This window comes from Somniosus microcephalus, chromosome 1 (assembly GCF_052327205.1).
Source record: "Somniosus microcephalus isolate GS21.2 chromosome 1, FLI_Smic_1.0, whole genome shotgun sequence".
Lineage (NCBI taxonomy): Eukaryota > Metazoa > Chordata > Chondrichthyes > Squaliformes > Somniosidae > Somniosus > Somniosus microcephalus.
The window spans coordinates 385,078,733-385,102,097 of record NC_140987.1 but is presented as its reverse complement, the minus strand read 5'-3'; the positions used below and the strand labels follow the sequence as shown (position 1 = coordinate 385,102,097).

The following is a 23,365-nucleotide window of genomic DNA, read 5'->3' as shown; positions in this document are numbered from 1 at the left end:
AAGTTCACTGTCTCGTGCCTTTATATTCTATTTCATATTGATTCGCCCCTAGAAACCTGGCCTAGAAATTGGGTTTTGGCGCAGCCAGGGCTTTAGCGCCGGAAGTTAGTGCCGGCGCTAAGTCCCCCTGCGCGCGCCAAAAATTCAGTAGCGCCGCGCCCAAACGGCTGCCGGCGCTACTGGAGGGTTTCAGCGCCTCCCAATGGGCGCTACCTGCCCCATTGCGGCGCTGTTCCGGCGCTGCGGCGCCCGATGCGGTGCGGCAGGCTGGGGAAGTGCAGGCCTCCTCCTTCCGTTAAGGAGGAGCTGCCTGCACCTGACCGCTGGCCGTTGACGGCTGAATAAAAATGAGCCCGGCACCTCGGAGAAGTGCCGCGCTCGCGGCCCACACGCATCTGTGCCGCGGGGGGTCTTGGAGGAGTCCGGGGAGGGAGGTGCGGGCAGGCGGCCGCCGGGGAAGCGGCCGGCCGCCGCGCGACCTTAATGCGCCGGCGCTAACTTCAGCAAGGCACCTTTTACAGAACGTTGCTTGCAGCTGCCACGGGCGAGGCGGCCGCAACTCAATTTCGGAGTTCGGGCGGGTTACCACGGCAACCGGGACGCTGCGCACACCGATGACGTCATCGGTGCCGGCGCAGCGCTACCGGTGCAACGCCGCTTTAGGGCCCCACTCAATTTTTCAAATGGCCATAACTCTGGCGCTAGTCCCTCTAGCGCCTCAAAAGCGGCACTAAGGCTAGTGAATTTCTAGGCCAGGGACCATCTTTGTAACTGCTGTGCAGTCATTACTGGCACGCCCTTCTTAGGATTAAAGATGGAGACAAGTGGTTGGTGGTCAGTCAGCAAGGTGAACTTCTGTCCATGCAGATAGTGGTTGAATTTTTTTACTCCCCATACTAGGCTGAGGGCCTCCCTGTCAATCTGGGCGTAGTTGCGCTCGGCTGAGGTTAGAGACCGAGACGCAAAGGCCACTGGCCTCTCCAAACCGTCCGGGAATTTGTGCAACAGCACCACTCCAATACCATAGGGTGATGCATCACATGCCAAACGAATTGGTAGTGCTGGGTTGAAATGGGCCAACACCTCTTTTGATGTGATCAATTCTTTACACTTCTGGAAAGCTCGTCTACGTTCGTCATCCCACTTCCATGGTACCCCTGTTTGCAGTAGGGTGTTCAGCGGGTGTAATACCGTAGACAAATTTGGTAAGAACTTGTGGTAATAGTTTACCAGCCCGAGGAACGACCTCAGTTGTGACACATTTTCCGGTGCTGGAGCCTTCACTACTGCCTCTATCTTGTCAGGGGACTTATGTAACCCCTCTTCATCGATGACGTGGCCGCAATACGAGATCTGTTTCTGGAAAAACTCGCACTTGTGGCGATTAGCTCGTAGCCCATATTCCTTTAATCTGGCGAGCACCTTCTCCAAGTTAGCAAGGTGATCACCGTCACTTTCGCCCGTGACCAAGATGTCGTCCAAATAACACTGGGTCCCTGGAATCCCTTGCAGGACCTGATCCATCGCCCTTTGCCAGATAGCCGGAGCCGAGGCTACTCCAAACACCAGCCGGTTGTATTGATAGAGACCTTTATGGGTGTTGATCGTAAGGTAATGTTTTGAAGCTTCTTCTACCTCCATTTGCAAGTACGCCTGGGCTAGATCAATTTTTGTGAAGCGTTTACCACCAGATAGCGAGGCGAAAATATCCTCAATTCGTGGAAGCGGATATTGCACCGTGTGAAGGACTGGGTTCACTGTCACCTTAAAATCCCCACAGACGCGGACCTTCTTTGGTTCCCCAGGCATATTACTCAACGACCTCTTCATTACAGGAACGATGGGTGTAGCCCACTCGCTCCAGTCCACTTTGGATAGTACTCCTGAATGTTCCAACCCTTCCAGCTCTGCTTCAACCGCTGGTCTAATCGCATAAGGCACTGGTCTGGCCTTCAGAAACTTTGGGCTTGCATTATTCTCTATTTTAATTGTTGCTGTTATTCCTTTTAGTGTTCCTAGTCCCTCCTGGAACACTTCTTTTGCATCAGTTAGCATTTTTGACAGTTGTCCAGGTGTGACTTCGTCATCCTTTTTGGCCTCCACCTTCAGTGCCTGTATGGAATGCCAATCTAAATGTATCTTCCGGATCCATTCACGTCCTAGCAGTGGTGGTCCTCCATTTGGCAATACATATATATCCATTTTAGGTATTTCCTGACCTTTATATGTCACTTTCACCCTTACTTTTCCTTTGGGGTAGACTTTTTGCCCCGTATACGTCTTCAAGACAATCTCTGTAGCTTTCAAGGGTATGTGTGAAAATAGCCGCTTGTAGTCTCTTTGATTTATGACTGTTAGAGCTGACCCTGTGTCCAATTCCATTTCCACTTGGACTCCATCTATCTTGAGTGTAACCCAGTCTGGTGATCCTCCATTTCGGTTACATTATGTAGTTTCAGACAACCCAGCTCCTTGCTTCCGGAGTCTGTGTCACTTTTCTGTTCGTCTGAACCACTGTCCATCACCTGGTGTACCTTTTTGTACTTCTCCTGTGGAGATTTCTTACTGTTGGTTTTCTTCCCAGACCTGCAGACTCTTGCTATGTGTCCTGCTTTCCCACACTGTCTGCACACTTGGTCCTTGAACCAACAATCTTTCTGGTCATGTGTTGTTCTGCCGCAGCGATAGCACTTCCCTGTTCCATAGGTCATTTCGTTGGTGTCATATTCTTGCGGTCTCCGTTGTATCTCTGCAGCGCCCCTTGCGGCTGCTTCGTGTGATACTGCCATACTGAAAGCTTTGTCCAGCGTAAGGTCCTTTTCTGCTAGAAGCCGTTTCTGGGTTCCTTCACTTTGTAGCCCACACACAAACTTGTCCCTTAACGTGTCTGCTAGTCCCGCTCCAAACTGGCAGTATTTCGATAGCTTGCGCAGTTCCGTTAGGTACTCAGCATTGCTTTCGTCTTTGTGTTGGTTCCTTTTATGGAACTTAAATCGTTCTGCTATCAGCAGCGGTGTGGGGTTTAAGTGGTCCTGTAGGATTTCTACTATGCTTTCAAAATTCTTGTTTACTGGCTTCTCTGGGGTTATTAGATTTCGCAGTAACCCATAAGTTTTTGCACCCATGGAATTTAACAGAACCAGTGCTTTATTAGCATCTGGCACTTCATTCGCCCTGCAGTACACCTCAATGCGTTCCACATATGTCGCCCAATCTTCGACTTCATTGTCGAACGTAGAGATACTGCCACTCTTTGGCATCCTTGGTTGTGCGTTAACTATCACCAATGGCGCCTCCCGCGCTTCCCCTTCTTCTCCGCTGGCACAAAATGGCGTCTCCCGCGCTTTCCTTCCTTCCCGCGCTCGCCCGTCTTCTCCGCTGCGGCTTCGCAAAATGGAGTCTCCCGCGCTCTTCCTTCTCCGCGGCTCAATGGCGCCTCCCGCGCTCTCCCTGCTTCTCCGCGGCTCAATGGTGTCTCCCGTGCTCTCCCTGCTTCTCCGCGGCTCAATGGCATCTCCCCTTGCTTCGCCCCGCGGACCCTGATCAGCCCATGATCCCTGGCTGTGCTCTGCGCGTTCTTCTCTTGATATTTGTCGACGCCGCTCAGTCTAGAACCTGGCTGTTTCTTACCCTCTCTCCGGTTTTGCAGTATTTTTCCTCAACGCCGCTCGGTGATCAACCCTTGGCTGCGCCCTGCTCTCGTCACCCTTTTTTTTATCCCGTCGACGCTGCCCGGCTCTCTCTCTCTGCCATCGGTCGGCTCCAGCCGCCGCTGCTCGGGAAGGGTCTGCTCTGGACCTGTCGTCAGTCTCTTACTGCTCGTTGTGGCTGGGGAACCAAGCCCGGCTCTCCACAGCCTCCCCAGTGAAGTTGGATCTCTGCCTGACTGCTGGGCGGTTGTTCGCGGTTGACGCCCGTGTTCCTGGACTCGACTATTTTTTTTTTATGTTGCAGTTAGATTCGCATCAACACTCGTCGCCACTGTTAGATCCGTGGTTCAGTGGATAAATAATTACACGGATGCTGTACATAAACAAATAACAGGTCTTTACTGGAGGAGGGCAATCTCTAGACTGGAGTACAGAGGCATGCGCACAGCTTATATACCGGTGTGGTTACTGCCGGTACTACAGTATGCAGGAGCTGTAAAAAGTAGTTCTGACTTAAAGCACATACACTACAGTAAGCACAGTTTAAGGGACACTCTGATTTGAAAACTACCTTAAAGCCAATAGACTGGCCATCAGGAAAGGTTTTTTCTGCAACTGATCCATTATCTGGTGCAGAAGGAACTATTGCAATGTTGTTTCATGCAGATCTGATTTTTTTAAGTAAAAGTTGCATTTAGTAACAGCAAACATGATTAAGTGTGTCTGCCTGTTTTGGATGGAAATCTCACTAGCCTCAATGTTTTCCCCTCAAATACCCTGCTTGGTAGATTTATCATTCTGAGTATATTTTTCTTGATATTTATTCCAAATTTACTTTCACTCATTTTTATTTATGTCCTTTGATCCTACTGTTTTGGCATACTTTAAGTATGGGTTTTGTTCATCTATACCAGTTAAGAACGTACGGCCTAGAAATTCAGTCTGGCCACTTTTGGGGCGGTAAAGTCGGGCGGTCGCTAAAGTTAGCGCCCGCCGGAAAGTGTAGGCCACTTCGCCGAAATTCAGTAGATTTGGCCAAGAGTTTGGGCGAGCGCTGAAACTGGCGTTGCACTGCTACCTTCAGGCGCTAAGCCGGCGATGCGGACTGATAACGCCGAGGCCGGGCGCAGCGCAGGTGCGGTCATGTTTTGATTGACAGCAGACACCCTGACGCCGGCCAGCTCTTAAAGGGGGAAGGGTCGACTTTGACTGCTGCCACGCCCTGCATAGTGGAGCCCTGCAGCTAGGCCTCAACACTGCTGGTGGACCCAAATAGCGCCTGAAGCCATGGAGAAGGCCCGTGAACGAGCGCAGCGCTTCTCCCAGCATGCTTTGAGGGTGCTGGTTAATGGTGTGGAAAAGAAAAGAGAGATCTTGTGCCCGGACAGTGGCAAGAAGGCTCCCAGGAGGCAGTACAGGAGAGCCTGGAAGAAAATCGCCCACAGGGTGTCATCCACCAGCGATGTCCCCAGGAGTGCGGACCAATGCCGCAAGAAGTACAACGACCTCACTCGGATGGTGAAGGTGAGTACCCTTTCCAGTGTCCTCCTCATCCTTGCATGTGCACCTCACATTATGGGCAAAGGGACCTCAAAGGCCTAATGGCCAGCCCTCCTCCCGCAGCTATGGCACTGGCATGATCATCAATAGCACTTTCTGCACTTAACACACTGGCCAAGCTATTCGACCATGGGAGGCAGTGCACACAGCAACAGGGCACCACACTGGCCAAGCTATTCGACCATGGAAGGCAGTGCACACAGCAACAGGGCACCACACTGGCCAAGCTATTCGACCATGGGAGGCAGTGCACACAGCAACAGGGCACCACACTGGCCAAGCTATTCGACCATGGGAGGCAGTGCACACAGCAACAGGGCACCACACTGTACTTAGAGGCCGTCCTTTCTCTTGCAGGCCAAGCTGGCGCGGAATTTGAGGAGCCAGTCTGCCACCGGGGGAGGCCGTCCCCAGTACCAGACGCTCAGTGAGCTGGAGGAGAGCGTGGCTCGACTCATGCGTGGCCGGGTGACTGGCCCTGTTGCCATTGGAGATGCGGACCCTGTACTGGGACCCACTGGTAAGGACATGACCGGTTGGACCTCTCTCGTTGCCCTTGCGCTTCAGATCTACATCCTTCCCACTGTCCGACCAATGCGCATAATGCCACCACTCATGCCTCCCTCGCTGATGCCCTGTCCTCACTCTAAAGCTACTCTTGTGCCTTCCTGCTTTCAGCTGGTGAGGAGGAGGTGGTCCCTGAAGCTCAGAGTGCCAGGCCCTTGGAGGAGGAGGACGACGAGGACCAGGAGGAAGGCGGCACATCGGGGGAACCCTCATCCGCGCCAGGGGATGGCAATGGAGGGGAGACGTCTGGCCTGGAGGAGAGGCAGGGGGAAGTGTTGCAGGGGGGTGTAGCTCCTGGGCCCAGTGGGGTCGAGGCACGCGGGAAGGGTCGGGCAGCACGGCGGCCTTCTCCCCAGAGGGGGGAAGTGTTGCAGGGGAGGGCAGTTCCTGGGCCCAGTGGGGTCGAGGCACGCGGGAAGGGTCGGGCAGCTCGGCGGCCTTCTCCCCAGAGGGAGAGTCCGCCCTCCAGTCCGGAGACGGTCCTCGCCCAGGAGGTGCGCCTCCTTGATGAGATGTCCGCGGCATCGGAGCGGCGCCATAAGGAGTTCATGGGGGTTGTGGGACAGTTGCCTCAGGCCATTGAGTCCCTGGCTCATAGTGTGGTCGCTTTCGGGGAATCACAGGCCAGGGGGGTCGAGCAACTCGCGGCAGCACACGACAGGGGTGTCCAGCAACTCGCGGCAGCGCAGGACAGGGGTGTCCAGCAACACGCGGCAGCGCAGGACGCGAGTCGCGAGTCCATGAGTGGTGCCGTCCAGACACTGGCAGATCTGATGCGGGCACATACCAGGGCAGTTCGGGCACTCACTTCTGCCACACTCGCTGTGGCGCGGAGGCATCGCCAGGGCACCCGCCGCCCTGCTGTAGCACAGCGGTCTGGCCTCCACCAGATTGCTGCGCTTGCTGTACTGCCAGCCCGGCCGAGTGCCAGTGTCTCTGGCGAACAGCGCGCGCCTGGCATCAGCCAGCTTGCCCCCATTGGTGCAGCCGACACTGCCACTACCCCAGCCAAGGTGCGACGAGCTGCTGCTGAGACTGATGCTGGCCAGCCACAGCTGCAGCAGTCAGCAGCCGGCCCCTCCCGGGCCGGGCCTCGTCTAGGCCGACCCCCAAGGGCATCTGCCGTCACGCATTGTGGCCCTCATGAGCCTTCCCCCAGCCTTGCCACACCCACAGGGCCCAGGTTGAGGCGGAGCAGCAGGTCGGGCAGGGGCCGGAGAAGCCTGCATAAGGACTCGCCCTCTCGGCACACCCAGTAGAGTGTGGTGATAGCGGGTTTTTTTATATAGGGGTGTTTGTGTTCTGGGGGGGGCTTATTTTGGTAAGGCCGAAGATGAAGGCATTTTTTGTTTTTATGGGGGTGTTTGTGTTGTGGAGGGGGGGGCTTATTTTTGTAAGGCCGATGATGAAGGCCAATTGGATGGGCAAGTTTTGTTATTACTCCCCAGGTTGTGGGAGTGACAGATGTTTTTGACTGTTTTTTGGGGGTCTCGTCTGTTTTTCTGTTTCGTGTGGGAAGGGCCCTGAGTTTGTAAAATAAAGCTTTTTATTTATTCAGCATGTCCAGGTGTCATGTTTCAAGTGGTTGTTGCGTTAAGCGGCTGAGGGCTTGCGGAGCGGCTGCATTCAGGTGCGTTCATTGCCACAGGCCATTCCCTGACAGGGGGCCTAGAAGTGTCATTCAATAAGCCGCCGGCGGACGGCCCTTGGACCTTGTGGCTCCCTCCTGGGCTTGTACTCCTCCTCCTCCTCCTCCTCATGGTCCTCCTGCTCGTCCTCCTGAGGTGGTGGTGCAACGTCAGGTGGCAGTGCCTGAGTCCTGCGGATAGCCAGGTTGTGCAGCATGCAGCACACGACGACGAACTGGGAGACTCTATCCGGCGAATACTGTAGAGATCCGCCGGAACGATCCAGGCAGCGGAACCGTTGCTTGAGGACGCCAATCGTTTGCTCTATGATGTTCCTTGTGGCTTGATGGCTTTCGTTGTATGCCTCCTCCGCTGGGGTCCTGGGCGCGCGGAGCGGGGTCATGAGCCATGTACACAAAGGGTAGCCCTTGTCTCCAATAAGCCATCCCCTTGGTGGAGGCTGTGCCTCGAACATGTCAGCCACAGTAGTCTGGCGCAGGATAAATGCATCGTGGCTGCTTCCTGGAAAGCGGGCATTGACAGCTAGGATGCGCTGCCTGTGGTCACACACCAGCTGTACATTGAGGGAATGGTAGCCCTTTCGGTTGCGGTAATCCTCGGCATTGTCGATAGGTGCCCGCATAGCCACATGTGTGCAGTCAATGGCGCCCTGCACCATGGGGAAGTCCGTGATCCTGCCAAATCCGACTGCACGCTGCTCCTGCCTCTCTAGGGTCATGGGGAAGGAGATGAATTGGTGTCTCCTCGCGAAAAGTGCATCGGTGACCTGCCGGATGCAGCGATGCGCGGCGAACTGGGAGATGTTCGCTATGTCCCCAGCAGCGGCTTGGAAGGAGCCGCTTGCATAAAAGTTCAGAGCCACCGTGACCTTCACTTCCACCGAGAGAGACGTCCTGCACATCAGCTGTGGACGCAGATCTCTTGAAGCAGCTGGCAGATCTCTGCAACCACCTCCCTTCTGAAGCGCAGCCTCTTAACACAATGCGCCGCAGTCATGGTGAGATAGGACACCTGCTGCCGGTATTGCCTGAGTGGGTAAGGCCTACGTTGCCGACGCCTGATGGCCCCTCTGCGTCTAGGCATGGCTGGCCCTCTCACACAGCGTCTGCGAGCCCTTCGCACATAATGCTGCAACTGAGGGTTGGAACCCCATACAGCCCCCATAATAAACTTGCAAACAGTGAAATCACAATGATTCAAATGTCAAAGCTCTGGCCAGAAGCCAAAAATACCTCTCCTATGTTGTCCCAAATCAGTAAGCTCTGTTCCTTGGTCTCTGTCCAGAAATCCAAAGCAGTAAAGTCATTGCAGCAAAATGGCTGGGCTTTATATGTCAGTGTAAGTGCCCTTTAATTAGCGCTCCCCGAGGCCCACAGGGCCTCTGTTGCGTTCCACTTCACAGTTCTTAACAGCGCCACGCCCACATTGGGCGGGCGCCACTGAATTTCCGGTTTGGGGCGCACAAACAGCGTTGCACGACGAAATGATGTCATAAGCTGCGCGCGCAGCTGAGCGGGCGCAAACACTTTGCGCCAGCGCTAAATGTCTACTGAATTTGGGCGTAGGCGCAGATCGGCCTGCGCCCGGGCGCTAAGTGCCTAGCGCTGGAAATATACCCCTCTTATGGCGTTAACGGCTGGCGAACGCAACTGAATTTCTAGGCCTACATGTTTTGCTAAGGTCCCCCCCTTAATTGCGTTCTTTCTAAACTAAAGCTTAAGGGGGAGAAATTGGGTTGCTTTACGCCTCTTGTTAGCGCCCCTGGATGATGGAGGAGAGGTGTTGGAGGAGGATGCTGTGGTCAACCGTATCAAAGGCTGCAGACAGGTCGCGAAGGACGAGGAGGGATAGTTTACCACGGTCACAGTCACATAGAATGCCATTTCTGATTTTGATAAGGCCATTTTAATACTATGGTAGGGGTGGAAACCCGAATGGAGAGATTCAAACATGGAGAGGAAAGGGAGGTTGGCAATGGGGTGGTAGTTTGCAGGGACAGGGGGGGTTAAAGGGTGTGTTTTTTGAGGAGAAGGGTGATGACTGCAGATTTGAAGAGGAGGGGGACAGTACCTGAGGAGAGGGAACTGTTAACAATATCAGCTAACATGGGGGCCAAGAAGGGAAGTTGGGTGGTCAGCAGTTTGGAGGGAATAGGGTTGAGGGAGCAAGAGGTGGGTTTCATGGACAAGAAGAGCTTGGAGAGTGCATGACAGGAGATAGGAGAGGAACTAGAGAAAGATGGGAGTTCAGGGCTAGGGTGTGGCGAAACTTGGGGAAGTTTGGCCCTGTGGGCTGGGGGAGGGAGGGAAGTGGCAGAGGCAGCTGAATGAATGGTCTTGATCTTTGTGGCAAAGAAGTCCATGAGTTCTTCGTACTTGTTGTTGGAGGTGAGGGTGGAGGAGGCAGGGGAGAGGGTGGAGGAGGCAGGGGAGAGGGTGGAGGAGACGGTTTGTAGTGGAGAAGAGAAGCTGGGGGTTATATTTTCATTCCAGATGATGCTGAAGTAATGAGCAGTTTTGGCAGAGGAGAGCAGGACCTGTTAGTGCTTTTATTAATCCTCATTATTACTATATGTGTTGTGTACCCTATGGAGATGTAAAACATAATTGACCAGAATTTGCTGTCAAAATAATGGTGAGGCAATTGGTGTGCGCCGTTATTTATGCATAAATGGTACAGCAACTTCAGGCGAGGAGCAGATGTGTAGTTAAAGGTGAATATCCAAAGGTTGCTGTCCGAGTTGCACTGCTCCAACATTAGTGTTGTGAAAATGGCATTTTGCTGTCTGCCTCACCATTGACATGCATTGAATGGCCCAGATTTTGCGGTAAGAATAACGATGAGGTTATTATTATGCCCGTGTATGATTGAGACACGGACAGCAGGAGTTGAACAAAACAAGTCTTTACTGAAAGGAGTCAATCGGGAAACTGAAACTACAGAGGCTTACTAGCGCCTTTTATACAGGGGTGGTCACTGCCGGTACTGCAGTCTGAGACCAGTTCTTCTCTTAAAGGTACATACACAACAATTCCTCCCCTTTTTAGATAAACAGTACATAACATTCATTTAACAACTAAATGATAACTAATTACAATCACAATTACGGTTGCTAGATACATTGGTTAAGTTTAAGCAATTATAAGTTCAGTCTTTGAGGAGGCTTCCTGATTCTGTCTGGATAACGCCTCTTTGGGGTATCAGGTTCCTCTGGCAAGGTTGAGTCGGGATCAATGTCGTTGTTTGGTTCATCTGCTTCCAATATCACCGATTCTGCGGTAGCTGCAATTGGTACGTCGATTTCATTACCAGGTGTATCAGATCGTGGTGTGGAGTTGACGTTTTCCAGTGACTCTAGAATCTGGTCAGCATGGCGTCTTACAATGCTCTCTCCAACGTCCACGGTATACATGAGACGTCCTTGCCATGTACAAATCGTTCCTGGCTGCCATTTCTCAGTGCGGTAGTCCCGGGCCAAAACTGGTTGACCTATCTTAAAACTCCTGGTCGGCCTTTCATTCATATTCTGAAACTGCCTGTTCTCCACATCTCTTCGGACGTTTGGCTTAACCAAATCCAAGCGGCATCGTAGTCTTCGATTGAAGAACATCATGGCTGGAGTTTGGTTGGTAACCGCATGTGTCGCATTCCGGTAGGCAAACAAGAAGTTGTCCACCTTGTGTTGTAGGGGTATATCTTCATTACACATTGCCTTGATAGCCTTCTTGAATGTTTGAACAAACCTCTCGGCCAATCCATTAGTGGCTGGATGATATGGGGCAGATGTGTAATGCTTAACACCATTGTTCTTTAAGAACCTCCGGAACTCTTCAGACACAAACTGTGGTCCATTGTCAGAGCAAATCTGTTCAGGCAGCCCATTCCTGGCGAATATGGTTCGTAAAACTGTGATAGTTTTTTCCGTGGTGGTTGAGGACATTTTTATTACCTCTGGCCACTTTGAATGTGCATCCACCGCAATTAAAAACATCGAGTCCATGAAGGGACCAGCAAAATCAATGTGCACCCTTTGCCATGGAGATGAGGGCCACTCCCATGGATGTAGAGGAGCTTGTGGTGGGGCGTTTTGGACCTTCTGGCATCCTGCACAGCTCTTGGTCATCTCTTCGATTTCTCTATCGATTCCCGGCCACCACACAAACGCTCTGGCTAAGTTCTTCATTTTTACCCCACCCAGATGACCCTCATGAAGCTCATTGAGCATTCTATCCGTCAACTTAGGTGGAATTACTACTCTGGACCCACACATCAAGGTTCCTCTGCACACTGACAGCTGTTCTCTTCTCGGCGAGAATGCTGGCAGCAGTGGTTCGCCATGTGCTGGCCATCCCTTCACCGTTAAATCATAGACCCGTGATAGTGTCGGGTCATTCCGTGTTTCCTTTTCTATGTTTGCATTCGTCACAGGGAGACATTCGACTATGGTCGAGTGAAATAACTCCATTGGATCCACTGCAAGGTCTTCTTCTTCCACCGTCGGCAACGGTAGGCGTGACAATCCATCAGCATTCCCATGCTGTTTAGTTCCTTTGTACTCGATGTCATATTGGTGTGCCCCTAGGAAAAGGGACCACCTCTGCAGCCGTTGCGCTGTAATTATCGGTACGCCCTTCTGAGGGTTGAAAATGGAGACAAGAGGTTGATGATCGGTTAGTAGAGTAAATTTTTGACCATGCAGGTAGTGATTGAACTTCTTCACCCCCCACACTAGGCTGAGGGCCTCTCTGTCAATCTGGGCGTAGTTACGCTCGGCAGAAGTTAACGAGCGTGACGCAAAAGATATCGGCCTCTCTAAACCATCAAGGAATTTATGTGACCGTACTGCCCCAATGCCGTAGGGAGACGCATCACACACCAGTCTGATCGGCAGTGCTGGGTTGTAGTGAGCCAATACTTCTCTTGAAGTGATTAAGTCCTTACTCTTCTGAAAGGCCCGCTTACAGTCATTGCTCCATTTCCATGCTACTCCCGTTCGTAGCAGGGCATTCAGTGGGTGCAGGATTGTCGACAAATTTGGCAAAAACTTATGGTAGTGATTCACCAATCCGAGGAATGACCTCAGTTGCGACACATTTTCAGGCGCTGGGGCCTTAACAACCACTTCAATTTTGTAACCCCTCTTCATCAATCACGTGGCCACAATACGATATCTGTTTCTTAAAAAACTCGCACTTGGGGCGGTTGGCTCGTAGCCCATGTTCCCGTAGTCTAGTGAGCACCTGTTCTAGGTTGTTAAGGTGTTCACTGTCATCTTCACCTGTCACAAGGATGTCGTCCAAGTAACACTGAGTCCCCGGAATCCCTTGCAGGACTTGTTCCATCGCTCTTTGCCATATCGCCGGAGCTGATGCTACTCCAAATACCAATCGATGATACTGGTAAAGACCTTTGTGAGTGTTTATCGTGAGATACTTCCTAGAGGATTCTTCAACCTCCATCTGCAAATATGCTTGTGCTAGGTCAATTTTTGTAAAACGCTTCCCTCCAGACAGTGAGGCAAAGATGTCTTCTATCCTTGGAAGAGGATATTGTACTGTGTGAAGGACTGGGTTCACCATCACCTTGAAATCCCCACAGATGCGAACCTTCCTTGGCTCCTCAGACTTATTGCTTAACGTTTTCTTCATGACAGGAACGATGGGTGTCGCCCACTCGCTCCAGTTGACCTTAGACAACACGCCTGCCTTCTCCAGATTCTCCAGCTCTGCCTCGACGGCTGGGCGAATTGCATATGGTACTGGTCTTGCTTTGAAAAACTTGGGAATTGCATTCTCTTCTATTTTTATCGAGGCGGTTACGCCTTTAAGAGTGCCCAGTTCCTGTTGAAATACCTCTTTGGCGTTAGCTAAGATTGTTGACAATCGTCCAGGAGTGACGTCTTCATCTTTTTTACCATCCACCGTCATTGCATGAATGGAGTGCCAATCTAAGCTTATCTTCTTGATCCATTCACGTCCCAATAACGGTGGTCCACCATTTTGCAGTATGTAGAGATACAATTTCCGTATTTTCTTGCCGTTGTATTCGACAGGCACCCTTATTTTTCCTCTGGGGTATACGTTTTGCCCCGTATACGTCGTCAAGATGATGGATGTCTCTCTCAAGGGTATGTGTGAGAATAGCCGCTCGTAGTCTCGTCGATTCATGATGGTTAGCGCTGATCCTGTATCCAATTCCATTTAAACTTGGGACCCTGCTATCGTGAGGGTGACCCAAATGGTTCGGTGATCCTCTTTTGCGATTACATTGTGAAGTTTAAGACAGCTTAGTCTCCTGTTCCCGGATTCACTATCGCTCATCTGGTCTTCGGAACTACTGTCCGTCATCTTTTGTACTTTCTTGTACGGTTCCTTAGTAGCCTTTTTGTTGTTGCTGGTCTTCTTCCCAGACCTGCAAACTCGTGCAATGTGTCCCATCTTTCCGCATTGCCTGTATATTTTGTCCTTGGACCAGCAGTCCTTCTGGTCATGGTTAGTTCTGCCGCAGCGATAACATTTTGCAGATCCCCGTGTCATTTCGTGGGTGCCGTATTCCTGTGACTTTTGTTGAATTTCCGCTGCTCCCCTGGCTGCTGCTTCGTACGATACTGCCACGCTGAAAGCCTTATCTAGCGTCAGCTCTTTCTCTGAGAGTAACTTCTTCTGTGTTCCTTCACTCAGGAGTCCACAGACAAATTTGTCCCGTAGTGTATCTGCCAGTCCTGCTCCGAACTGGCAGTGCTTTGATAGCTTGCGTAGTTCCGTAAGGTACTCAGCATTGCTCTCATCTTTATGCTGAGTTCTCCTGTGGAATTTAAATCTTTCGGCTATCAACAGCGGTGCAGGGTTTAGGTGTTCCTGTAGGACAGCAACAATTTCGTTAAAACTCTTCGCCTTCGGTTTGGCTGGAGTAATCAGGTCCCACAATAGGCCGTACGTTCTAGCGCCCATTAAGTTTAGCAATACCGATGCCTTTTTCTCATCGGCTATTTTGTTTGCCTCGCAATATACCTCGACTCTTTCCACATACGTGGTCCAGTCCTCTATTGTATTATCAAAGGCAGTGATACAGCCAGTCTTCGGCATCTTGAAAATCTAAAATGGCGCCTCCCGCGCTTTGCCTTCTTCCCCGATTTAACAAAATGGCACCTCCCGCGCTTTGCCTTCTTCCCCCGCTGATTAAGATGGCGCCTCCCGTGCTTTTGCCTTCTTCCCCGCTGTTGCTAGTGCTGCTTTCCGCGGTTTCCGTTGCAACCTGCAGCTCCTCGTGGTTTCCTGCGCGTTTAATATTTCTTTTTTTTAAATTATTTTCCCGTCGTGGAACAACCCTGTGGGACTCTTGCCTCCCTCTTCTCGGGTCTATACGCAGCCCGGCTTCGTAGCACCGGCCGCGCCCTGTGTGCTCCACCCTCTCTCCTCTTCCCGACAACGCTGCTCGGCCCCGTTGCAAGCCACCCGCTCGAGTTCGCGACCGCCGCAGCCCAGGAAGGATCAGTGTACTACCTGCCACCAGCCCGATTAGCTGAAGCACCGTCGACAGGAACCAGGCCCCGCTTTCGACAGCTTCTCCAGCAATCTTCAACTCCGCTAACACAGAGGCGGATGCCCACGGTCGACGCCCGTTTCTACTGCTTCTTTCTTCCTTCTGGCCTCGACCTCTGCTCACTTCGCTGCAGGAATGGATCCCAGGAGATGGTGCAGACTGTAGGCAAGTTCGTATCTGCTCGTCGCCAGTATTATGTCCGTGTATGATTGAGACACGGACAGCAGGAGTTGAACAAAACAAGTCTTTACTGAAAGGAGTCAATCGGGAAACTGAAACTACAGAGGCTTACTAGCGCCTTTTATACAGGGGTGGTCACTGCCGGTACTGCAGTCTGAGACCAGTTATTCTCTTAATAAAGGTACATACACAACAGTTATCAGCGCTCACAGTTATTACGGTGTAAATCGGACAGCAACTTCTGGCATCCGCACATGCGCGGTTAAACATGGAAATCAGGAAGTTGCTGTCTGAGTTGTCCTGCTCCTGCATAAGCTTCACTCTAACAGTATCTCGCCAAGAGACTCGGCATTCAAACACGTAAAGAGTGTGAAGGTGCGATACTTATCCACTAGATACTGACTAAACACGCCAGAAAAAGTAAGCGCTTGTCCATTCAAGTGTAAGTGCATTTTTAATGGGGTAGTAGGTCTTAATTACTGCCAAATAACTTCTCTGGCACTGAAAATATACTTTTATAAGTGTGGGTCTCATTCCTTCAGATTTTAATTATTGTTGGAGATTTTTTAAAACCCATTTATTTTTACTTTGGACAGAATTTTCAGAGGTAAGAATGGGTGGGTTGGAGGCATGGGGGGAAGTGAAAGTTGAAAAAATGTGAACCCTGACCCCAACCCTCCTCCACCCCACTCACTTTCACCTTTAACTCAGGAGGGACGGGGGTGGGGGGAGGCCAGACTGCCAACCCGCTGCCAAGAGGTGGGTTGACAATTTATATATTATAATGAGGACTGAAGCCTCTACTTTAACTTGCTTTACAGGTTTTACTCCAGGCAACCTCAGCCTCGGTGAGCAATGCCCTCAGAGCTGCTCCTGCTCCACCGCCGTAACCTCAGCAAAGATGCACTTGAAGTTATGGCTCCCTCCCCTCAAGCTCCACCACTAGCAGTCTGCCCCTCCCCGGGATCAGGCTGACTTCTGGGCAAGGAACCCACACATGACATCGCATGCATGCCGTGGAGATAAAATTGCACAGTGTGCCGGGAAACCTGACCTTCTGGGTTTCCTGTCATCTCCTGGGTCCCCCCACACCATGCGGGTGGGACCCGGGAAAATCCAGCCCCTTGTCTTTGTTTCTGTTGTGTATGTACCTTTAAGAGAAGAACTGATTCTATACTGCAGTACCGGCAGTGACCACCCCTGTATATAAAGCCATAGCAGGCTTCTGTACGTCAGTCTTAAGTGTTTACAGTCAATTTGTTTTTTTTTGGTACGAACAAAAAGAGTATCCTCTGTTCAGTAAATACCTGTTATTATTGTTCTCCTGCAGTCCGTGTATTATTTATACTCGGACACTACAGTTTCTTTTATCTTTCTCTCTTAATCCCATCTTTCCTTCCCTTTCTTTATTTTGCTTTCTGTACATGATTTTACATTGAATTAAATATTCTAACTTACACTTCCTGGTTTAGACTGCGTGCCTCTGTAACGATTCTTCAATCTGATTAGTTGAGGAGACACGCTGTTGCTTGTCTTGTTCACTGCACAGGTTCTAGAACCCCTGTAGAGGGCACTGCGCTGTTTTGACTGTCTGATAACTGTAAATCGTAGTGTAAATGCCCACAGAAAGTCTGTGGGGATGTGTAAGCGTAATGAACGGCAATCAGTGTTTGTTCGCCGCTGACCGCAAAATCTGGGCCAATATCATGAAGTTGCTGTATTTGCCTGGTAGATACGAACTAAACCTGCTGCAGATATTTAAAGCTAGAATGTAAGTACCCTTTTAACAACATGATAATTGTTAATTACTGGCAATCAATTTCTCTGGCACTGAAAATTAACTATTACACATGTGGAGTCTCATTCCTTCAGGTTTTGAATTTTTCAAGGAGGTTTTTAAAATGTTGAATTTTAAATGTTATCATGTTTCTTCTTACTTTTCCTTTCTGTCTCATTTTTTTCTCTCCATCTTAATCCAATCCTTTCTTTCCATCTCTTTATTTCTCTTTCTGTACCTGATTTGACATTGAATTCACCTGCTTTAATTCACCCTCCTTCTCAGTCTTTCTGCTGTTTAGTTCCCAATACTTGAATCTCATTGGATAAGGAGATACCCTGTTGGCTCCCTGTTCACTCAGGACTCAGATGCCCTGTTTCCCTTGCTGCACCATTATCAGCTCGCACTTTCAGCAACTTTGTGGGCAAAATTGTTTTGAGTTGAAGGGTGCAGGGGCAAGTCTAACTAATGGCAGACGCAGTTAGATGCCCTGCTACAGCAAATTCTGGCCCATTGGGCGGGAATTTCCTCAGAGCTGCTCCCAATCTGTTGCTGTAACTTTACCAGAAGTGCGGCAGAAGCTCTGTTCCTCTCCATCGCCATAACTTCGAGAGCATCTCTGCTGAGGGCCATTGTTGTTTTAATGAATAATTGATGCCATAATCCTAGGCAATTTACAAATCAAAAATTTCCAGTGGGTGAACTATACTTTTTGCAGCGAGATTTCTGTCAGCTGTTTATTAAATCCCTATATAATCTTATTTAAAACTGTTAAAAAAGATAGCTTTTATAATCTGTCTTGGAGTTGCCATAATGGTGTAATTTGTGAAGTCCCAGATCTAGTCATGATGTTGTACTGAAGCTGTGTTTTGTCACAGGAGGATGAGTTACCAGATCCATGACCTGATAATGAGATGAATTTTGTTAAAAATACACAATCCTTTCTTCAAATTCTAAGCACAATTTATCAGCTCACTTCAATGTTTCTATTCTGACAGTTTATATTCGAGTGACCTCCACATTATAAGATAAAATAAACAATGTTCTATCCCTTGTCCTTTTTGCTTTAAATTGTGACTGAATTTCCGCCCATAAATATTTATACTTGTGCAACTTTATTTATCAAATTATTGTTATTTGAAGCTGCTTTTGTTCCTCCACCCTTTCTTTTATTTTATATTCTCCCACTTTTCCTTTCTCCTTCTGCGAAGAAGTCTCTATCAAAACAAAATCTGTTAACTAATAATAAAACTGTTTTTTTTTACCTTTTTCCTTTTCCTGTCTGAGATGAGATATCCAACGGAAGCAAAGTCACAAACTTACTGATAGTCCACAGATTCCACTCCAGCGTGCTTCACATCATTAAACAACTTCAAGGACAGAAGTTCTGATTTAAGCTCTGGATCCTTGCAGTGCTGGGAATATGATTTCTAAGGCACTTCCTTGCAGTGAGCTTCTCTGAGAATTGGCTGTGCAACATTGAGGAGGTTTTATAGACTTCAGTTCCTCAGAGCCTTGGGGCTGAGACTATTGGCACCAATAGCTAAACAATGCAGAAACTGTGCCTCAGATAGGACAGCTCTTCACCAGCAGGTGGCTACAGCAAATGGACCTCCACCGTTGAACTCAGGACTGCCTGCAGCCGCATTTTAATCAATCTGAATTAGATTCTTATCCACTTTGAATATCATATATTTTTAATAATTTGATGTTCCCACATTCAATTAAAAAGTTTTAAAAAGCATGAAAGTTCCAAACTGTATTAAAGGACATATGTCCTTTTCAAATCAATCAAATCAAATCAACTTTTATTGTCATTGTTAGTGCACAAGTGCAGTACAACGAAATGTAGGCTTGCGGCTCCCGAGAGTGTACATTTAGATTAAGACATTTAAACATTCAACATACATTTGGCTTGTAATACATTAACATAAACATAACCATAATAAAGTGCATTGGCAGATGTGCAGGCTTTAGAGTTTATTTGTGGAGTTCAGTAGGATGACAGCCCTGGGAAAGAAGCTGTTCCTAAATCTGGTCGTTCGGGTGCGAATGCATCTGTAGCGTCTCCCAGATGGCAGGAGGGCGAACAGACTGTGGCTGGGGTGGGTAGGGTCTTTGATGATGGTCCGTGACCTCCGTAAACAGCGTTTCTGGTATATGTGCTCTATGGTCGGCAGAAAGAGATGCTCAGAAAGATGTGATCTATGTTTAAAAAAATACTGTTCAAGAATGAATAGGGCACTGTTCTAATAACTAGGGCAAGTGATTTATCATTCATTTGTGCTTCGAAACTGCCGTTTAACTACCTCCAGGACCTTGTATCTAAAACGATTGTACTCGGGCAGCAAATTGAGCTACAGGTGGGAAGTGCAGAAATATATAGTATTTCACACTGCATCAAATCACGTGCACTACTAAAATCTAATTAGATTGATAGCATAAACATTGTAACACACACTGCAAGCATTGTGAAATTTCTGCAAAAATGTAATGAGACACGCAAACCTTAATCTAGTCTCAAATCTAACAGTAAGCCTTACTACTAATCTTCAATGCAGCTCAAATCCAATCAAAGCTGCTATTTAATCAGTGACTAAAGGATGAATGTTAACCAATAGAATAAAAATTAAAAGATCCAGTCAAACTTACATTTAACACACAATGCACTGTCAGAACTATACACAGTCAGAGCAATCCCCAGTCAACAATACAGTCAGAGCAAAGCACAGTCAGAACAATCCCCAGTGAACAATACATAGTCAGAACAATGCACAGTCAGAACAATACACAGTCAGAACAATCCCCAGTCAACAATACAGTCAGAGCAAAGCACAGTCAGAACAATGCACAGTCAGAACAATCCCCAGTCAGCAATGCACAGTCAGAGCAATGTGCAGTCAGAACAATGCACACAGTCAGGACAATGCACAGTCAGAACAATGCACCATCAGTACAATGCACAGTTGTAACAATGCACAGTCAGAACAATACACAGTCAGAGCAAAACACAATCAGAATACACAGCACAATGCACAGTCAACAATGCACAGTCAGAACAACGTGCAGTCAGAACAACGTGCAGTCAGAGCAGTGCACAATTAGAGCAATGCACAAACAGAGTAATGCACAGTCAACATAATCCCCAGTCAGAACAACGCACAGTCAGAACAATGCACAATCGGAACACCGCACAGTCGGAACACCGCACAGTCGGAACAATGCACAGTCGGAACAATGAACAGTTGCAACAACACACAGTCAGAACAACGCACAGTCAGAACAATGCACAGTCTAACAATACCCAGTCAGAACAATGCACAGTCAGAACAGTGCAGTCGCAACAATGCTCAGTCAGAATAACTCACAGTCGTAACACTGCACAGTTGGAACAAAGTAAATGTCAGAACAACGCAGAGTCAGAACAATGCACATTCCGAACAATGCACATTCAACAAAGCACAGTCAGAACAATGCATAGTCAGAACAACGCACAGTCAGAACAACGCACAGTCAGAACAACGCACAGTCAGAACAACACACAGTTGGAACAATGCACAGTCGGAACAACGAACAGTCGGAACAACGCACAGTTGGAACAACGAACAGTCGGAATAACGCAGAGTCAGAACAACGCAGAGTCAGAACAATGCAGAGTTGGAACAATGCACAGTCGGAACAACGCACAGTCAGGACAGTGCACAGTCAGAACTGTGCACAGTTGGAACAAAATAAAGTCAGAATAATCCCCAGTTAACAATACACAGTCAGAACAAAGCAGTCAGAACAATGCACAGTCAGTACAACACACAGTCAGAACAACACATAGTTGGAACAAAGCACAATCAGAACAATACACAGTCAGAACAATGCACAATCAGAGCAATGCACAGTCAGGATAATCCCCAGTCAGAACAATGCACAGTTGGAACAACGCACAGTCGGAACAACGTACAGTCGGAACAATGCACATGCAGAAAAAAGCACAGTCAAAACAATGCAGTCGGAACAACGCAGAGTCCGAACAATGCACAGTCGGAACAATGCACAGTCAGGGCAACGCACAGTTGGAACAAAATAAAGTCATAATAATCCCTAGTTAACAATACACAGTCAGAACAAAGCAATCAGAACAATGCACAGTCAGTACAACACAGTCAGTACAATGCACAGTAAGTACAACACACAGTCGGAACAACGCACAGTCGGAAGAATGCACAATCAGAACAATACACAGTCAGAATAATGCACAGTCACAATAATGCAAAATCAGAGCAATGCACAGTCAGAATAATCCCCAGTCAGAACAATGCACAGCTGGAACAATGCACAGTCGGAACAAGGCACAGTCGGAACAATGTACAGTCAGTACAAACCCCATTCAGAACAATGCACTTTCAGAACAATGCACAATCTAACAATTCCCAGTCAGAACAACGCACAGTCATAACAATGCAGAGTCGGAGCAATGCACAGTCTGAACAATGCACAGTCAACAACGCGCAGTCAGAACAATGCTCAGTCAGAACAATGCCCAGTCAGAACAACGCCCAGTCAGAACAACTACTAGTCAGAACAATGCACAATCAGAGCAATGCACAGTCAGAATAATCCCCAGTCAGAACAATGCAGTCAGAACCATCCCCAGTCAGAACAATGCACAGTCAGAACAATCGATGTCAGAACAATGCACAGTCAGAACAATGCACAGTTGGATCAACATACAGTCAATTCTACCAGTTACATCCTCAAAAAATTCCAGTAGATTAGTCAAGCATGATTTACCTTTTGTAAATCCATGTTGACTTTGTCCGATCCTGCCACTGTTTTCCAAGTGCTCTGCTATTACATCTTTTATAATGGACGCTAGCATTTCCCCCACTACCGATGTCAGGCTTACCGGTCTAGAATTCCCCGTTTTCTCTCTACCACCCTTTTTAAATAGTGGGGTTACATTAGCTATCCTCCACTCCATGGGAACTGTTCCAGAGTCTATAGAATTTTGGAAGATGACCAGCAATGCTATTTATAGGGCCACTTCCTTAAGTACCCTAGGATGTAGATCGGCCTTCAATCCCGTCAATTTCCCTAACACCATTTCCCTACAAGTGCTGATTTCATTCAATTCCTCCCTCTCGTTAGACCCTATGTTCTCCGACATCGCTGGGAGGTTATTTGTGTCCTCCTTTGTGAAGACAGAATCAAAGTACGTATTTAATTGGTCTGCCATTTCTTTGTTCCCCATTTGTTCACCAATCTTTTTCTCTTCACATATCTATAGAAGCTTTTACAGTCAGTTTTTATGTTCCCTGCAAGCTTACTCTCATAATTTATTTCCCCCCTCTTAATTAATCCCTTTGTCCTCCTTTGCTGAATCCTAAACTGCTCCCAATCCTCAGGTTTGCTGCTTTTTCTGGCCAAATTATATGACCTCTCCTTGGATCTTATGCTATCCCTAATTTCCCTTGTTAGCCATGGCTGAGTCACCTTTTTTGTTTTATTTTTATGCCAAACAGGGATGAACAAATTCTGTAGTTCATCCATGCGATCTTTAAATGTTTGCCATTGCCTATCCACCGTCAACCCTTTAAGTAACATTCCCCAATCCATTCTAGCCAACTCGTGCCTCATACCATCATAGTTTCCTTTATTTAAATTCAGGACCCTAGTCAACTACTTCACTTTCCATTTTAATGAAGAATTCTATCATATTATGATCGCTCCTCCCCAAGGGGCCTCGCACAACAAGATTGCTAATTAATCCTTTCTCATTACATAATACCCAGTCTAAGATGGCCTGATCTCTAGTTGGTTCCTCGACATATTGGTCCAGGAAACCATCCCGTATACACTCTAGGAATTCCTCCTCCACAGTATTGTTACTAATTTGGTTAGCCCAATCTATATGTAGATTAAAGTCACCCATGATAACTGCTGTGCCCTTATTGCACGCGTCTCTAATTTCTCATTTAATGCCATCCCCAACCTCAGCATTACTCTTTGGGGGTCTGTATACAACTCCCACTAATGTTTTCTGCCCCTTGGTATTTCTCAGCTCTGCCCATACAGATTCCACATCATCAGAGCTAATATCCTTCCTTACTATTGTGTTAATCTCCTCTTTAACCAGCAATGCTACCCCACCTCCTTTTCCTTTTTTCCTGTCCTTCCTGAATATTGAATACCCCTGGATGTTGAATTCCCAGTCTTGGTCACCCTGGAGCCATGTCTCTGTAATCCCAATTATATCATCTGTTTACATCTATTTGCGCAGCTAATTCATCCACCTTATTACAAATGCTCCTCGCATTAAGACACAAAGCCTTCAGGCTTGATTTTTTAACATGCTTAGTCCTTTTAGAATTCTTATTTACTGTGGCCATGTTTGATTTACACCCTTGATTTCTCTGCCTTCCACTTTTGCTTTTCTCCTTCCTGTC

General features: G+C 48.4%; 1 protein-coding gene across 1 annotated transcript in view; it reads right to left on the bottom strand.

Annotated features, from left to right (window-relative positions):
- The window catches only part of LOC147125064 (endothelin receptor type B-like), a 42,680-nt gene extending 24,155 nt beyond the window's left edge, over positions 1-18,525 (bottom strand). Inside the window, exon 1 of the mRNA XM_085996812.1 lies at positions 18,191-18,525. The gene's annotated coding sequence lies outside the window, so the exon portion shown is untranslated. The remainder of the gene's footprint in view (positions 1-18,190) is intronic.
- Between the last annotated feature and the right edge of the window lie 4,840 nt (positions 18,526-23,365).